This window comes from Marmota flaviventris, chromosome 11 (assembly GCF_047511675.1).
Source record: "Marmota flaviventris isolate mMarFla1 chromosome 11, mMarFla1.hap1, whole genome shotgun sequence".
In the NCBI taxonomy this organism is placed as follows: Eukaryota; Metazoa; Chordata; class Mammalia; order Rodentia; family Sciuridae; genus Marmota; species Marmota flaviventris.
In genome coordinates this window covers 30,231,205-30,247,055 of record NC_092508.1, presented here as the reverse complement: position 1 = coordinate 30,247,055, position 15,851 = coordinate 30,231,205, and the positions used below count along the sequence as shown (strand labels likewise).

The following is a 15,851-nucleotide window of genomic DNA, read 5'->3' as shown; positions in this document are numbered from 1 at the left end:
CCTGGGCTGTCCTGAATAACCTCATCAGTGTTCTGAGCACCATGAATATTACTGGATGACTGTCGGCTCTCAGGGCAAACCAAAGACCCATGTCAACAGTGTTCTCCAGGCACTGGGACATGGGTCCTGGAAAGACATTCAGACATCTACTGCTGCCTTCCCATGGGCTCTTAGTACAAAATAAATTCTTAACAAAATATTCCTTGCTTCCTGAATACTCAGAGGCCAACCTCTGCAACTGTTTTTTTCTTGAGGCATATTACATTTTTCATTAATAGCCACAAGAAAATAGAATAATCAAAACTGAGTGCTCTACCAAACAATATAATAAATAGTGCTTATCTGCTGTTCATTTACAGGAGTTCAGGAAAAGGCTCAATCCTGATGAAATGAGAAATTGATTCTATTTTTTATAAATTAACCAAATCACTGGGAAGCACTTGCTCTCATCACCTATAGTGAGAGACAGACAGAAAACCTTAACAAGGGAGCTACTTGAACACTGGTCTGAAGGGTGTTTCTCAGGCATGAATCTCTGACAAACCAGAAGAGTAATGTGTGACACTGACATCAGTTATTACTAAAAATGTATTTTTATAAATTGCTTGATAAACATTTCCTCTTCTGTCTTCTCATTTTATCTATAGAGAAGATGAATGGACAAAACTGCTCTTAATTTCAGGATATGGGGAGGGGACCATATTACTTTTTTTTCATTTAATTAAAAAAACAACAACATAAATTGTTTCCTATGAAGTATTTCTGCTCTTATTTCTTATTACTGAAAACTTTATTTTTGAGAATTTTTTCTTTTGAATTGAAATCACATTTGTAAAATATGTATAGTTGGCAGTCTTCCATTGCATTTTTTTGTACATGTACCACAAATGACAACAATAATAGTAATGTTTGTTCAATTTACAAAATTGGACAGATGCTGGGTTATTTTTTTCAGGACACAAGTACCACACTAAAAGCATTGGCTAAAATGTACCATGCAGCAGAAGATTTAATAACATGCTATAGAAACATTTTTAGAGTAATCATCCAAGTTTAGCCCCCCTCCAAGATGTACCAATTTGAAGCTAATAGTTTTTCAAAGACTGAGGGCAAGCATTCTAGAACCATCTGGTTCCTACTCCCTAGAACAGACAAAGGAGTGAGCTTAATAAATGTGTTGACTTTCCACTGGATATACTCAGGTGATACCCCAATGATACACATTTGGAAGTATCTTTCCTGCTTGATTAGGAAAGCAGAATATAGTTGTAGTTTAGTTCTCCATATACCACCCTGAGCTAATATAATGTTTATCCATGCCATGTTGGATTTCTTTCATTGCGAGTGAGCCTTGATTTAGTTTGATTTTCTTTTCCCTTCAGATGGAATTTAAACTTAATTAAAGGTTTTATTTTGAGTTTGTGGGTGTTTTGTCCATTTATATTATTTCCTACTTTGCAGTTTACTTTTTTCCAGTGTTTCTATTTGTTAATTCTTTTTCTCTTTTATTTTTGGACTAGTGCATGCATGTTGCAAATAATTTATTATAATTTGTTATCTTCTTAGCTTGATTTTGATATCCTTTACCATAAAAAGCTTTAGTCTCAGAGTCAAATACTTCCATCTTTTCTTTTGATTTTTGATTTTATGTTTGTCCCATTTACTTTCTTCTAGATCCTTTTCTTAAAAGTTAAGCAATCTACATTGTATTTTATTCACAGTGTATGAAGTAGGAGAATTTTTCTCCAAAATATATAACAAATTATTAATAAATTTATTGAGTTTTCCATCCTTTCCCTATTAATTTAAAATGTAGTTTCATTGAATAATTAAGTTCCCTTATACACATAAATGGGTGGGCTTATAGACATGCTTGTCTATTTATATATTAATCTGCCCTGTGCTGGCATCATTTTGTTTAAATTATCATGCTATTACTTTGTACTTTGATTTACATATAGGATGATCTTCCTCTGATTTTCCTTTGTAAAAAGAAACCTATTTTTTTCAAAGTAAAATCAGCATCAGTTATTGAAATTTTAAAGGTTACACAGGAGTGTTTACTGTGTGTGAGAGAGTGTGTGTGTGTGTGTGTGTGTGTGTGTGTGTCTCTGTCTGTCTGTCTATCTTCCTGCCTATCGGAGTGACTGTTAATTATAACATTTATTACTGGTTCTTGATAAAAAAAAAAAAAACACTTTATCAAGTGAAATAAGCTTCCTTGTATTTCTCGCTTCCACATTTTTTTTTATCTGTCCCTTTTTTGCTTTAAGTCAGAGATGGACATTGAATTTTAGTAAGTAATTTTAAGGATATAATATATAGCATGATCAAATATATTTTCATTTTCATTAATAAAATACAAGCAGGTTGCCTAACAGATTCCATAATATTAATCTTTGTTTCTTTCTGAATAAATCTAACTTTCTCTGTTCTTGAAGTATCCATTCAGTTAACTACAGATATGTGTATTAAACCCTGCTAGAAATGGCCACCATTGGCTCTGTGCTCTCAGAACAGCTTTTCTCAGTGTTATCAATTCCTATATACCCCTTACAGATTTATCTGAGGCTATTTTGCCTCATAATTTCTGCTAGTGGGTATATGGTCACGTGTAAGACAGATCAGAAGTGATTAGAATGATAAGTAAAAGGAAATTTATTTTTAAATAATTGGGTATAACTATGCTTATTCAAAGGGGATAGGGTGTCATTTAAGGGACTGGGTTGATACTTCTGGGTTTACCAGAAAATCAATCTCTCCTACTAATTGTAGACTTTCCTCTATTTATTTAAATTACCAGAATTACTATGTTCTGTCTGCATCCCTTTAATTTGTTCATAATTGCGCTTGTGTGGGTGTTGAGTTGGAAGCTCTTAGAAGCTGAATAACACAGCTGCCTTTTTGGCCTTTGGCATAGGGTTTCCCCCCAAAGAGCTGCCCCTGTTGGCAGCATGCCAGGAAGTTACATTCAAAGACTTTTTGATGAGGCATAAAAATCTTTAATTTCCAGGCTTGGTGTTTTATGACCCCATAATACTCCTTAAGAATTAGTCTCAATTATTCAAGGGACAGCACTTCAGTGTTTGGGCCCCTTTGTTGACCTAGTCTATAGCTCCATTCAAAGTTAGGTTTAAAACACTATTTCCCATAAGATTTTTTTTTAAGAGTTTTCTTTCCTGTTTCCAATTGTGCTCAGACTCCTGTTTCAGAGGGCGTCTGTGACACAGTTAAGACTAAGGGCAGTGCAGATGGAAGATGCTGGCCAGCTGTCCCACCTCTGTTCAATGAGAGGAAATGAGCCTACAGTGATGCATGAGGCATTTATATGAAATGTTAGCAAGTTTCCTGACAGTGAAGATTGTTAACATTGCATGTTCCATAGTCTCTTATTTAAAAAGAAAAAAATATGTCCCTAAAACTCAAGAGAGAGATTGGCTGATTGTCTTTCCAGATCTGTGATTCTGCATTTTTATTTTCTGTTAGTTGATTGTTCTATATTTATTTTTTTAAGTTAGAAAATGTTTGTAGATACCCACAATTGAAGTAAAAATTATGACTCATATCTACAAAGGTAAATATTTGGAATACAATACTTTCATGCATGTCAGATTTTCCCTTTTAGTAATTTGGTATCTTTATTATCAGATCAAAGATGAGCATTAGAAAAGTTAATTAACCCCACCCTACTATTCTAAAACTTTGTTTTATTATTTTTATAGTGAAGTACTTCTATATGCATTCTTGATAATAAGATAATATGAAATTGTTATCTTGATAATAAGAAAAACATCCTGAAGACTGAATACATAGAATTTTTATAAAATTATATATTCTGATAACTCTAATACTCATATATCTATGTATGTTGCATATCAATATATTTTAATATAAATGTTAATTTATATCCGTGGCTTTTCTTTATTGTCCAGTTATGAGCAATACCTCTGTAGATGTCAAAATCTGAATCAGATACTGCTATATTGACTATAAGTTTGACTTTAAAAGCAAAAATGAAAACCTATTTGGTAAGAAAAATTAATGGTAACAATAAAAGTGTCTACTTATCTTGTAAGTCACCAAGGAAGTGCACAAGAACATAGTCAAATATATGCCCTATGTTATAGGAAAACAAAATTAAGAAATTATATTCATTCATTAAAGAAATATGTATTGAGGACCTACTATGTGCCAAAAGTGCACTAAATACTGGGGATTCAGTTAAATCAGCCAGAGACATGGTGCTCGCTATTATACCTAGATCAAAACCCTAACAGAAAGGAAGACCCAAGAGTTAAGAAAAGATTTCCAAAAGGAAATTCTGATGTTGTGATGATAACGTATCTCAGAGAGCAAGAAATGTAGAGGAATCTGAAGATACTGTGGTAGCTGCCTCAAGAACTCACTGATAACCTTGGCTATGTGGAAAAGAGGAAGAGAGGAGCAAATGGTAAGAAAAAAAAAGTAATCTAGAAGAATAAATTCAGGAAGAGCTAAGAAGCTGTATGAGCTGAGGCTTAAAGCCTAGCAAGAGAGAATATGAGGTGGCCCATTGTTTGAAACTCCTAATGGATATCAGCAGGAAAGAAGAGCCTCCTGGCTCCAGAGTTGATTTTACCTGCATGCAGCAAGAAAATGATGTTCAAACTGAAAATGCAGGACTTCCCAGAAATGGAGGTCAAGATGGTCGTCATCTCTGTGCACTCAAAGAATGGAGACTGTGATTCTGCTGTCTTCGAGTATTAGAAATTGCCAAGCATAGATAGGCCTTGCACTGGAAGCCAGGGAGCAAATTACCAATTTTTACAGAAATGAGTTTCAGACATGACTAACAATCTCAGTGTTAATCCTGAGAAGATTTTCATGTTTGTGAAATGAAATTAATAAATAAGTACATGGTGATCACCAGCAACCTCCATGGAGTCTTTATTTAAATAAATTATATCTCCTTTCCTTTTTGATAGGATTTCTAGACTGGCAAAATCAGGAAAGTGTTATAAATATGGGTTATATTGATTTTTACAAATTTTTATATTATATTGATTTTTCAGTTTGTTTTCTGATTGAGATTGATGATTCAAATTATACGCAAAGATGTAGGTATAACATTAGAATGCCTTTTCCTGATATGTACAAATTGGTGGCTTATTGTTACTCTGCCAGAAATTAAACAACACATACCAAAATACTCTGCACTTGGCCCTTCTCATTGTATTCCAATAAAGCTCAATAGAGTTTGATGAAGACTGGATCCGTGTGTAACTTGGATGGTGGTATGGCACACAATCTTACTACATTTTCAGTACTTGTTATCTCAGAGAATTGGGAAATATGTTAAGAGTGACAGAATTAGCACTCAGATGATTTCTCCAGAATTAAAGAAGATGGAATTTAACAAAGTATGATATATTCATCTGACGAGTGTTTATTGGATATGCCATATGCCAGGTAAATAATACAAAGCCTCAATTCTTACGGCATTTTCATTCATGTTAGACAAATAGATGGTAAAGTTTATGCAGTGAATAAATAATAAAGTTTCAGATAGAAATAATTTCCTAAAAACCAAATTCAGGTAGAAACAAAAACTGAAAAGGGAAACTATTTTTAATAGAATGGTAAAAGATGACATCCTGAAGTCAGTTTGTCAAAAAGATCAATTGTACAAGCATAGGATTCAGGAGAGTAGGCTTAATATTAACTACTTAAGTGCCCCTGTTTTTAGCTGCTTGCCTGACATAGCCACCCCCAAAGCTACCTCTGTGTTATCAGACCAAGAAAGAGAAAGGCTCTGCTATATCCTGATCTGTATTTAATTCTGGGTTCAATATTTTAATAGATGTAAAAACAGTACAAAAAGCATTCAGTTATTATTGAGAGGCCCAGAAACCATATCCAATGAAAAGCAGTTGAAAGAAATAAAGATATTATGCCTGGAAAGAGATGACTTAAGAAGCATAGGAAAGCTCTCCTTAGATATTTTCACAGCTGACATTGAAAACTCAAATTTATTTAAAACTGAATGCACACCCCAAATGACTCAAGCAATGAAAACCACATCAGAAGATGAATCAAGTTTATAAACTTTGAAATCTAGGAAGGTATTAGTGATGGAAAACTGAATTCTGGTTTGTAGCATTTTTTATATGAAAGAAAAAAATATGTATAAATTAAAACAGCTCGTGAAGACTGAGAAGCAAAATTCACCAACATTATGGGAAAGAGACCATGGTATATTTTTCAGTGTTTAGGAGAAAACTGCAGTTGGGCCAGCACACAGGGTCAACCTTAGGCACCTTTGGCAAGAGGAGAATTCACACTGTTTACAGGACCCCCACCCAAAGCAGGCCTCTTTCAAAACATTAAGATTAGCAAACAGTAGCAACATTAGGATTAGCGAAAAACCTTGTGTATAATTAAATTCTGGATAATTGCTACATTTGAAAATGAATTAGTATTAACCAAATGTAGAGATAAAGATGACTTTCCTAGATCTGTAACTAGATGATTATTTTAGATGTTCCAAAATATGCAGATTCTGTTTAAAATTTGTTAAAATTATTACTTGGGTTGGAGGCAAAGGTATAATGATGGTTTTCTATGTCTCTCCCTCTATGTTCTTATGGACCCTAGGTTTCATACTCCTTAAGAAATATATTTTCAAGGTGAATTTGACTATGTTTATTGTTACTATTAATTAGAAAACAATGACTATTGTGTGGAAATGGTGCTTCTATATTGCTTTCCATATTTCCAGACTTGTCTGAAAGTTGTGGTGCATTCCAGCCCACCCCTGTCAGACTCCCTCTAATGAATCAACACCCACAAATGCCCTAAATATAGTTGCTCTCATTTGCCATTTGTTGGATGAATGACTCATCTGTCCCCCCCTGGAGAAAAAAAAAATTCTTTGAAGCAAGGACTTGGTGACTAGAGAATAAGGGAATTGGTATTGGTTTTAGTAATAGTAGCAGTCATGGGAAAGCTGTTGGGTATTGTTAGATGGAGCCGCTACATATACAGTTTTCTGGTAATTGGTGGTTGACTTAAATTGTCCATATAAATAAATTCTCCATGTATATGCATTATGAAACACTGTGAAAAGTTCACCTGTGGATTTGATATGTCGATCTTTAATTCAATCATGGAGTCACAGATGGTCTAGAGTGTTGCCATGCAGTTTTTCACTAAGATTATATTTTCTCCAGCTGAGGGATTGGTTGGTGGAATATGTAGATAATTTAAAAATTCTCTGCCTGGAAGAAAAATTCAAGGCTCTATTTTCTCATAAGAGATATAAAGAGGACTATAAAGTCTAGAAGTATTTGTAACTGAACCTTTGGCTATTTTGCCAATAGCCAACCCATGCAGATTTTTATTAAATTGACCTCTGTATATTTACAGCATTATTTGTGCTCTGAAGGGAAATCTTGATCATTGGGGAAACTTCCTTATCTTTTAAAACTGAAATGTTCTAGGCTTTTTTTGAAACTTGAGTTAGTATAGGTATTGCTTTCTTCCTTTTTGTGCTTCAGTTGAAACTCTCCTTCTAAGACTCTTAAGTCTTTTAAATGAAGTCAGATATGAACTTTTCCTGCTCACTTGCCTTTGTTTCACAAACCATTGTTCATACTTAAATGAAATTCTGTGTTCCTTTTAAAAGAACCTTTATATTAATATGAGAACATCTTCATAAAAATATGAAGCTGAGAAAGCTATTCAAAGAATGGAACAAAATACTTAAATTCTCCTTGAAAAAAATGAACCTAATTCACTCTCATTGTTTTGAAGTGACAGTTTCATTAGCGGAAAATATTATATTTAGTACAAAACTAAATATTACCAATAATAAAATGTAAGCTGTGATATAAGAAATATATGTTAAATAAAGTTTGTCAGTTTCATAATTTTCTGACTGGAATTCTGAATGATTAAAATTTGTTATTGGTAATATTTTAATCTTAGGAAGAGATTAAAGCTATTGTAGGAAGTTTCATTTCTCTCATTTTTAGGTGAATATGTGTAGTTTGTTCTTTAAAATGCAAAACATCTTTAGTCTTGCATATTTTATTCTCATGTATACATATCTTTATTCTTATATTCTAATTTTTTCCTAAGATTTATTGTACCAAACATATGCTTTTAAATTTGTGTAAGGAACAGTCTAGCCTAAACATTATTCTGTGTCTTTGCTCCTAGAAACATTATATTTTAATTGTAAAATTTGCTTTTGAATAAATGGAACATGATTCACTTGTCTTATATTATATTATTTGCCACAAAGGTTCTTTCCAATTCTTCACTCTTAAGAATAGCAATGCTCCTATTACCCCTAGTTTTTCTAATGTTTTGAAGATGAAGGTGTACTGTATTTTGTCATGTTCTTTTTCTGCATCTATTGAGATGATCATATGATTCTTGCTTTTAAGTCTATTAATATAATGAGTTACGTTTATTGATTTCTTTATGTTGAACCAACCCTGAATCCCTGGGATGAACCCTACTTAATCGTGGTGTACTATCTTTTAAAATATGTTTTTGTATGCGATTTCCCAGAATTTTTTTGAGAATTTTTGTATCTATGTTCATCAGGTATATTGGTCTAAAGTTTTCTTTCCTTGATGTGTCTTTTTCTGGTTTTGGTATCAGGGTGATATTAGCCTCATAGAATGAGTTTAGAAGGGTCCCTTCCTTTTCTATTTCATGGAATACTTGGAGGAGTACTGGGTTAATTTTTCTTTGAAAGTCTTGTAGAACTTGACTAAGAATCCATCTGGTTCTGGGCTTAAAGAAATCAAAAAAACTCAATACCAAAAACACAAATAATCCAATCAATAAATGGCCTAAGGAACTGTACAGACACCTCACAGAAGAAGAAATACAATCGATCAACAAATATATAAAAAAGTGTTCAACATCTCTAGCAATTAGAGAAAGGCAAATCAAAATTACTCTTAAGATTTCATCTCATCCCTGTCAGAATGGAAATCATCAAGAACACAGGCAACAATAAATGTTGATGAGGATGTGGGAAAAAAGTTACACTCATACATTGCTGGTGGGAGTGCAAATTGATGCAACCACTATGAAAAGCAGTATGTGATTCTTCAGAAAACTTGGAATGGAACCACCAAGGAAACTTGGAATTTGACACAGCTATTCCACTCCTTGGTTTATATCCAAAGGACTTAAAATCAGCATACTACAATAATGCAGCCATATCAATGTTTACAGAAGCTCAATTCACAATAGCTAAACTATGGAACCTACCTAGGTGTCCTTCTATAAATGAATAGATAAAGAAAATGTGGTATGTATACTCAATGGAATATTACTCAACTTTAAAGAAGACTGAAATTATGACATTTGCTAGTAAATGGACGGAGTGGAGAATATCATGCTAAGCAAAATAAGCCCAAAAATACAAAGGCCGAATGTTTTCTCTAATATGCGGATGTTAATTCACAATAAGGCAAGGGGCACTAGAGAGGAATAGCATTACCTTAGATTAGGTAGAAGCTAATGAAGGGAGAGAAGGGAAGGGATGTGGTGATAGGAAAGAGAGTAGAATGAAAAAGACATTATTACTGTATTTATATATGTGACCGCATGGCCAATATGATTCTACAACATGTACACTCAGGAAAATGAGAAATTATATCCATCTATCTATGATATATCAAAGTGCATAAATGCATTGTACTGTCATGTTTAACAAGTTAAAACAAATTTAAAAATTAATTTTAAAAAATAGCAATTCATGAAGCCTACTAAGGTATCAACCTCTATAAACAATCATGATTATTTCATCATTGTAAGTTTCTATAATTCGTTGTCCAGAATGATTTAGCCAGGTATGGTATCTCATGCCTATGATTCCAGCAACTTGGGAAGCTGAGACAGGAGGGTCTCAAGTTCAAGGCCAACCCTAGCAATTAACCTCAAAATAAAAAAAAATAAATAAATAAAAAGAGCTGGGGATGTGGCTCAGTGGTAAAGCACCCCTGAGTTAAATCCCCAGTACCTATCCCCCAAAATAAAGGATTTAAGGGTTTTGGTTTATATGACCAATTGTCCTCCAGAAAAGCAATTTTGTTCCTATTAACAGAATTTGAAAGAAAATGAGTAACTTTTTTTTTCATTTTGCAGGTTTTATAGGTTTAAAACAAGCATTATATTTTACTTTTAAAATTGCTTCTGTGTTTAAACATTTTTTTTTTCTATTTCACTGTACATCTTCTATTGTAAATCATCTGAGCACTTTCATTTTAAGGTTAGAAATTTTTAAATTAAATATCACTTTTTGCAAGTAAAATGTTATTCTACATTAAAGGTCAAGTTTCAGCCCTTGCTCACAGGGGAAAACAGATATCACTTTCACTTTCCCAACGCTAAGTATGTTACTTGCTCCAAAGTACATATTAATTAGTACCTTTGTGTCTCTCATTAAATGGTTAGAAACTGTCTAAACATGAACCAGAAGCAGAGTCAGATTCAGACTTATTTACAATAAAAACTGCTTAATCTGTGGCAAGTCAAATAATCTTTTTGGAAATAACTGATTTTTATTTCTTTGTTGGAACACTAAAACTACTCTCCTGAACCTCAAGTGAAGCATTTCCAGCTGCTTTAGGGTACCTTAGAACAAGGCTAGTATCGCTATAAACACTTACTCTGCTTGTATAATGCTGAAAAGATATATAATGCTTGAAAATGCAATTTCAGTTCCATGTAAAATTCATTCATCCATCTCTTCCTTCCTTCCTCCTTTATTCATTCATTGAACAAATATTTATTGGTTGCTTCTTCAAAGTACTGTTCTAAATACCTGCAACAGACAACAACCTCTTATTTCTATAGCTTACCTTTCTTAAGCAGAAATACTCACATGAACACAGTTTGAAAGATTAGGTACATAAATGGTAATAGCACAATAAGTGAATGAAGGTGCTGGAAGCATATCCAGTATTACAAAAATCATTCTACAAATTGTGGAAGGAGGAAACATATCTAGAAAGGTTAATGTTCTAATACCCATTTGGTTTGCAGTGTTCATAAGAAAAGGTAACTAGGAACTTGATGCATGAAGGTATGAAAATTAAAGTGAAAATTAAAATAGAGATCAAATTGGAAACTGACTAATCAAAAGTGATAGTTTTAAGTGAGCTGGGAATATGCCATCTACCCTCTGATGATCCAGCAACTGACTGACATAATCCCCAGTCCCCAAACACTTCAGGATTGTCTTGGAAAAAATCATGAAAACCTGCGGTGATTTCAGCTCAAATTCCTTTAAAGTCAAACAATGATATATCAAGGAATTGGAAAATACTTGGGCCATTTTAAAAATTTGGAAAAAAAAATTAGCACCCAAAGTGAGCAAAAAAATGGCTATATCAGAGCCTTTTCTTTTTATTTCCAGCTTTGTTAAATCATTAGTTGCCAGATAAATAATCCCAGTGCTTTCTCTGTACCCAGAGGCTTCAGGAAAATAACAGTGGCCAAGTCCTCTAGCTTCAGACCAGCAAAGCAACCTTATGGAAGATTGAAAACTATTTTTAAGTAGAAACATAGATGTTCAAAAAATTTGCTTGAAAGTTGATAGACTGAATATCTTAGTATTGTCTTGAGTGACAAGGAATGATCAAATAAGTTTGGGAAACACATGTAAACAAAGATCAAAGAGGCCCCTTAAATTTGGGATTGCTTCCAAAACTTTCACGTGTTTTATGTATGCTGCCAGGCTTCAAGATATAACTTCAAGATATAACCTGTGCGGCAGTCCCCAAATTCATTTGATCACAGGAACTTTAAGTATAGAGTAGCTGATAGATCTAGTGCTCCAAGGAATGTCCTTGGCAAAGAGAAGGTGCGAGTGTGTTTGTGAGGTTGAGGGTGATGCAGAGTAGAGTGACGAAGGACTGCCCGGCAAACCGGGACATGTGGGGCCATGCTCAGGGTGCAGTCTGCGAGGCAATCTCCAGGGTAGAGAGGCGTCCACAGTCACTGAACAAGTAGGAATTAGTTGCAGAGCAGCATGAGCAAGCAAGGCTGTAATCAACCAAGCACGAACTGACCGTGGAGCGTGCTGACAGAATGTGACTTACTGCACTGCAGCAAGCCTCTAAAGAGCAGCACATGTACTGTAAAATGAACTCTAAGATGTTACTGTCCATGGCCCCATGATAGAAAGATTGAATTCCTTTGCCCCACTACTCAAGCTCCCCTGCCTATTAATCTAGAAAAGCACTAAAGCACTAGTAGTAACCATGGGACCACAGTTATTTCTGTTTTTAGTCAGCTTTTTCACTGCTGTGACTCAAAGACCTGACAAGAACAATTAAAGAAGAGAAAAATTATTTCAGATCTCAAGGTTTCAGAGGTCTTAGTTCATAGAAGGCTTGTTTCATTCCTCGGGATCGAGGTGAGGCAGAACATCATAGTGGCAGAGTGCTCTGGAGGAAAGCTGCTCAGGACATTGCACCAAGAAGCAGGAAGAGACTAAGCTCAGCTCATAAAATATATGCCCCAAAGGTACAACCCTCATGACCTATGCCTCTAGCTACACCCTACCTGCCTACAGGTACCACTTAGTTAATCCCTACAAGGGATTAATGCACTGATTAGGTTAAGATTATCATAATCCAATGATTTCACCTCTTTCTTGCGTTATCTCAAACATAAACTCTTGGGGGACACCTATTTCTAAACCATAATAATAGCTAATGTTTTTTGAGCACTTAGTGTATGCTAGGCAGTTTTTCTGCACAGGAATTTCAAAGACATGTGCATTAATCTGTGTTATGTTAATATACTGAAATATCCAACACAGGCTACTTATGATGTAAAGAAAGCTTTATTTAGTTCACATTATTGATGAGCCCTATCGGTCTGGCCCCTGGGGAAGGCAGTGTGTGAAGATGGCAGGAGCTCATGTTGCAGTGAATGGTCACATCTTCAACTAGAGCAGAGAGAGAAAGAAACCAGGTCTCCCCAGTCCTCTTCCAGGGTATGCCCCCAGTGACATAAGGACTTCCCACTAGGCCCCACCTCTTAAAGGTCCACAGCACCTCCCCATACTGTTACCCTAGGGACTAAGCCTTTATCACGGACCTTTGAGGGACACTCAACACCCCAAATCATATCACCAATGGTACAGATCATGTAATCAGGATATAAAAAGATTGATGTGTAGGGTGTCATAGCTATTAAGTGGAAGAGTCAGGATTTAAACCCAGGCACATTTAATTTTGATGGCTAGTCTCCAAATCATTATGACTTTCTGTTTCAAAGGAGGCTTGTTAACTTCCTAGTCTTACCTCTAAAAATAGAAGATAGATTCTCTCTTCTATTTAAATTATATCTTCCATTCAGGACCCATTCAAGTGTTGCCTGCTCTAGGGGGCTGTCATCTTTTTCTAGCTCTTTCTCTGAATTCTTGAAGGCAGTAATCATTGATATCAGTAATTTTAGCAAAGAATTCCATTCTCTTTTCGATACCTACCAGGTGGGAATTTTTTTCTCACTTCAATCAGATTACAAGCTCCGACAGGGTCATGCTTTATATTTCTTGGGCACCTCCTCTCACCACTTTGTATGTGTAGGTGCCAAGTATGTCCAGGATGGTTGGATGAATGGATGGTCTTAAAGCAATATGGCTGCAATCTTAGAAACCCCATTGATCTCTGTGATTGATCTGGCTGATCTCACTAAGTTGGCAAAGCATCTTTTCTGATATCAAGAGGTTAAATTAATAAAAGTACAACCAAATGATTGAACAATATGTGAATAAAAATGCACTTAAATGTCTGGTCTGGGTAGCAGACTAAAATAGGGATAAAGGCATTTTAGGAAGGTGCACAATGTGGTACCCTATACTTGTGTTCACTGACCCCAACTGGTTTTGTTCACTTGAAGGAAAGGTGTTTGGGAAAGCCTCATAAAAATGAACATATGTAAGGAGAGAATCAAATACAGGAAATATATCAAGCCAAATGCTTCAATTTCATTAAATAAAGAAGAATGAAAGCAGTTGTTTAAAACTTGAAGAAAAGGGCTGTGTGCTTTATTTTCTAATTGGAGGAATCTATGAATAAATTAGGCAATCACTTGACATAATTGATTTAGATCATGTGAATTCACATGCCCTGCAAGAGAGGGTAAATTAGATCAAATCATTTGTGGCTCCTCCCCATCTTCTGTTCATCACTGACATTCTTTCTTCCTTTGTATTCCTCCATATTTCCATTTCCTTTTTGGGGTTTTACTTTTCTTAATCTAAAGAAGCATATACTTTTATGTATATTACTTCTAATTTATAAGGATTTTTTCCTTTACATGGTAGAATTAGAGTTGACAATATTCTGTACTAAAAAAATTTGTGTTTCTTATTTATGAATCCCATTTTCGTTTTCTATAAATCTGTTTGCACAAGAAGAACATAGTCTGTGCATAAACCTAGTGCCATGGGAATTATACTCAAAACATGCTTGAACTGCTTGCTTTTACCTGAAGCAACATGAAATTGAATTACATTAGTATAGAGCAATTTGGTTGCATGTCAGCTGTGGCAAATAGCACGTAAGCTGAATAGAGATTTTGTTCACCTTGGGTCACACAGTGTTAGTTGTCTTGACAAATATCCCAAAGTGAAACCAAAAAAAAAAAATTGTTTTCGAATCAAAGAATACAATTGACTCAAAATAAATTGAAAATATTCTAAATGGTTTAAATGCATGGTGCTGACTTACCTATTATAGCTTCAAACTTTATGCAAATTTTTATCCACAAAGCAATTTTTATATTTAGATTTAATCAAAGAATTTAATAATGCAAGTGAAATCTATTTACTGCAACCTCATATACTAAGGCAACCAAGGAACGTTAAAAGGCACTGTGTTCACATAACCCAATTTGTGCAGTGTCCAGCATAGCTGCCTGATGTTGATGGATATGTGAGTTAACTCTTAATTGGTGAAATTAACTAACCTTTTAGATACCTAAGGCTGCATTCCTTTAAAAAAATAGTACTTGACCTAAAGGGCTTATCCATGACCCAAGCCATAATTTAGAAATGTTGTTATATTAAAAACATGGTCATTAAGGCAAGAATTTCTAAGGACAGCTCAGTATAATTGTTCATTCCACTGGGAAAACAGATCCCTTTGGAATATGCTACATCATTAATAGATTAAGAATATTATATCCACAAAGGTAGTCAATAATCTTAAATTATTACTCATCATGTTATTACTAGATACTTTTCTAAGTATGTTTCCAGAAGGTGCATTTTGAAATAAAATATGAATACAGGTTAAGTATCCCTACTCCCCAAATCCTAAATGCTCTAAAATCCAAAGATTTTGAGTTCCAGCATGATGCCACAAGGGAATAATTCCATGCCTGACCGCATATGATTCGTCACAGTAAAAATGCAGTTGGACTAAAAATACTATGTAAAAGTACATAAAATTACTTTCCTGCTGTATGTATGAGGTACGTACAACACACGAATTTTGTGTGGAGACATGAGTCCCATCCCCAAGATATCTCATTATATGCATGCAAATTACCTAAAATTTGAAAAAAACATGAAATCTGAAATGCTCTTGTCTTAAATATATGGGATAAGGAATACTCAACCTGTATGTAAGAAAAATACTTAAGTCTTATTTGAATGAAAAGAGAAAAAAAATTTAAGTTGGAGAAGAGATGTACTATGGATAATGTATGTAAAACTAAGAAATGATCCTAAGGGTTCACTTTGTGTTACATTAGTCCTTTCTAAATCTAGAGGCATCCTGAGAAGTTAATGAACTTGAAAACTCTAACATTTTTTAAATAGGGATTGA

At 34.4% G+C, this 15,851-nt stretch overlaps 1 protein-coding gene across 1 annotated transcript in view; it reads left to right on the top strand.

The window, feature by feature from the left end:
* Positions 1-15,851, top strand: part of Pard3b (par-3 family cell polarity regulator beta) — a 1,014,040-nt gene that overhangs the window by 606,951 nt on the left and 391,238 nt on the right. The window lies entirely within an intron of this gene.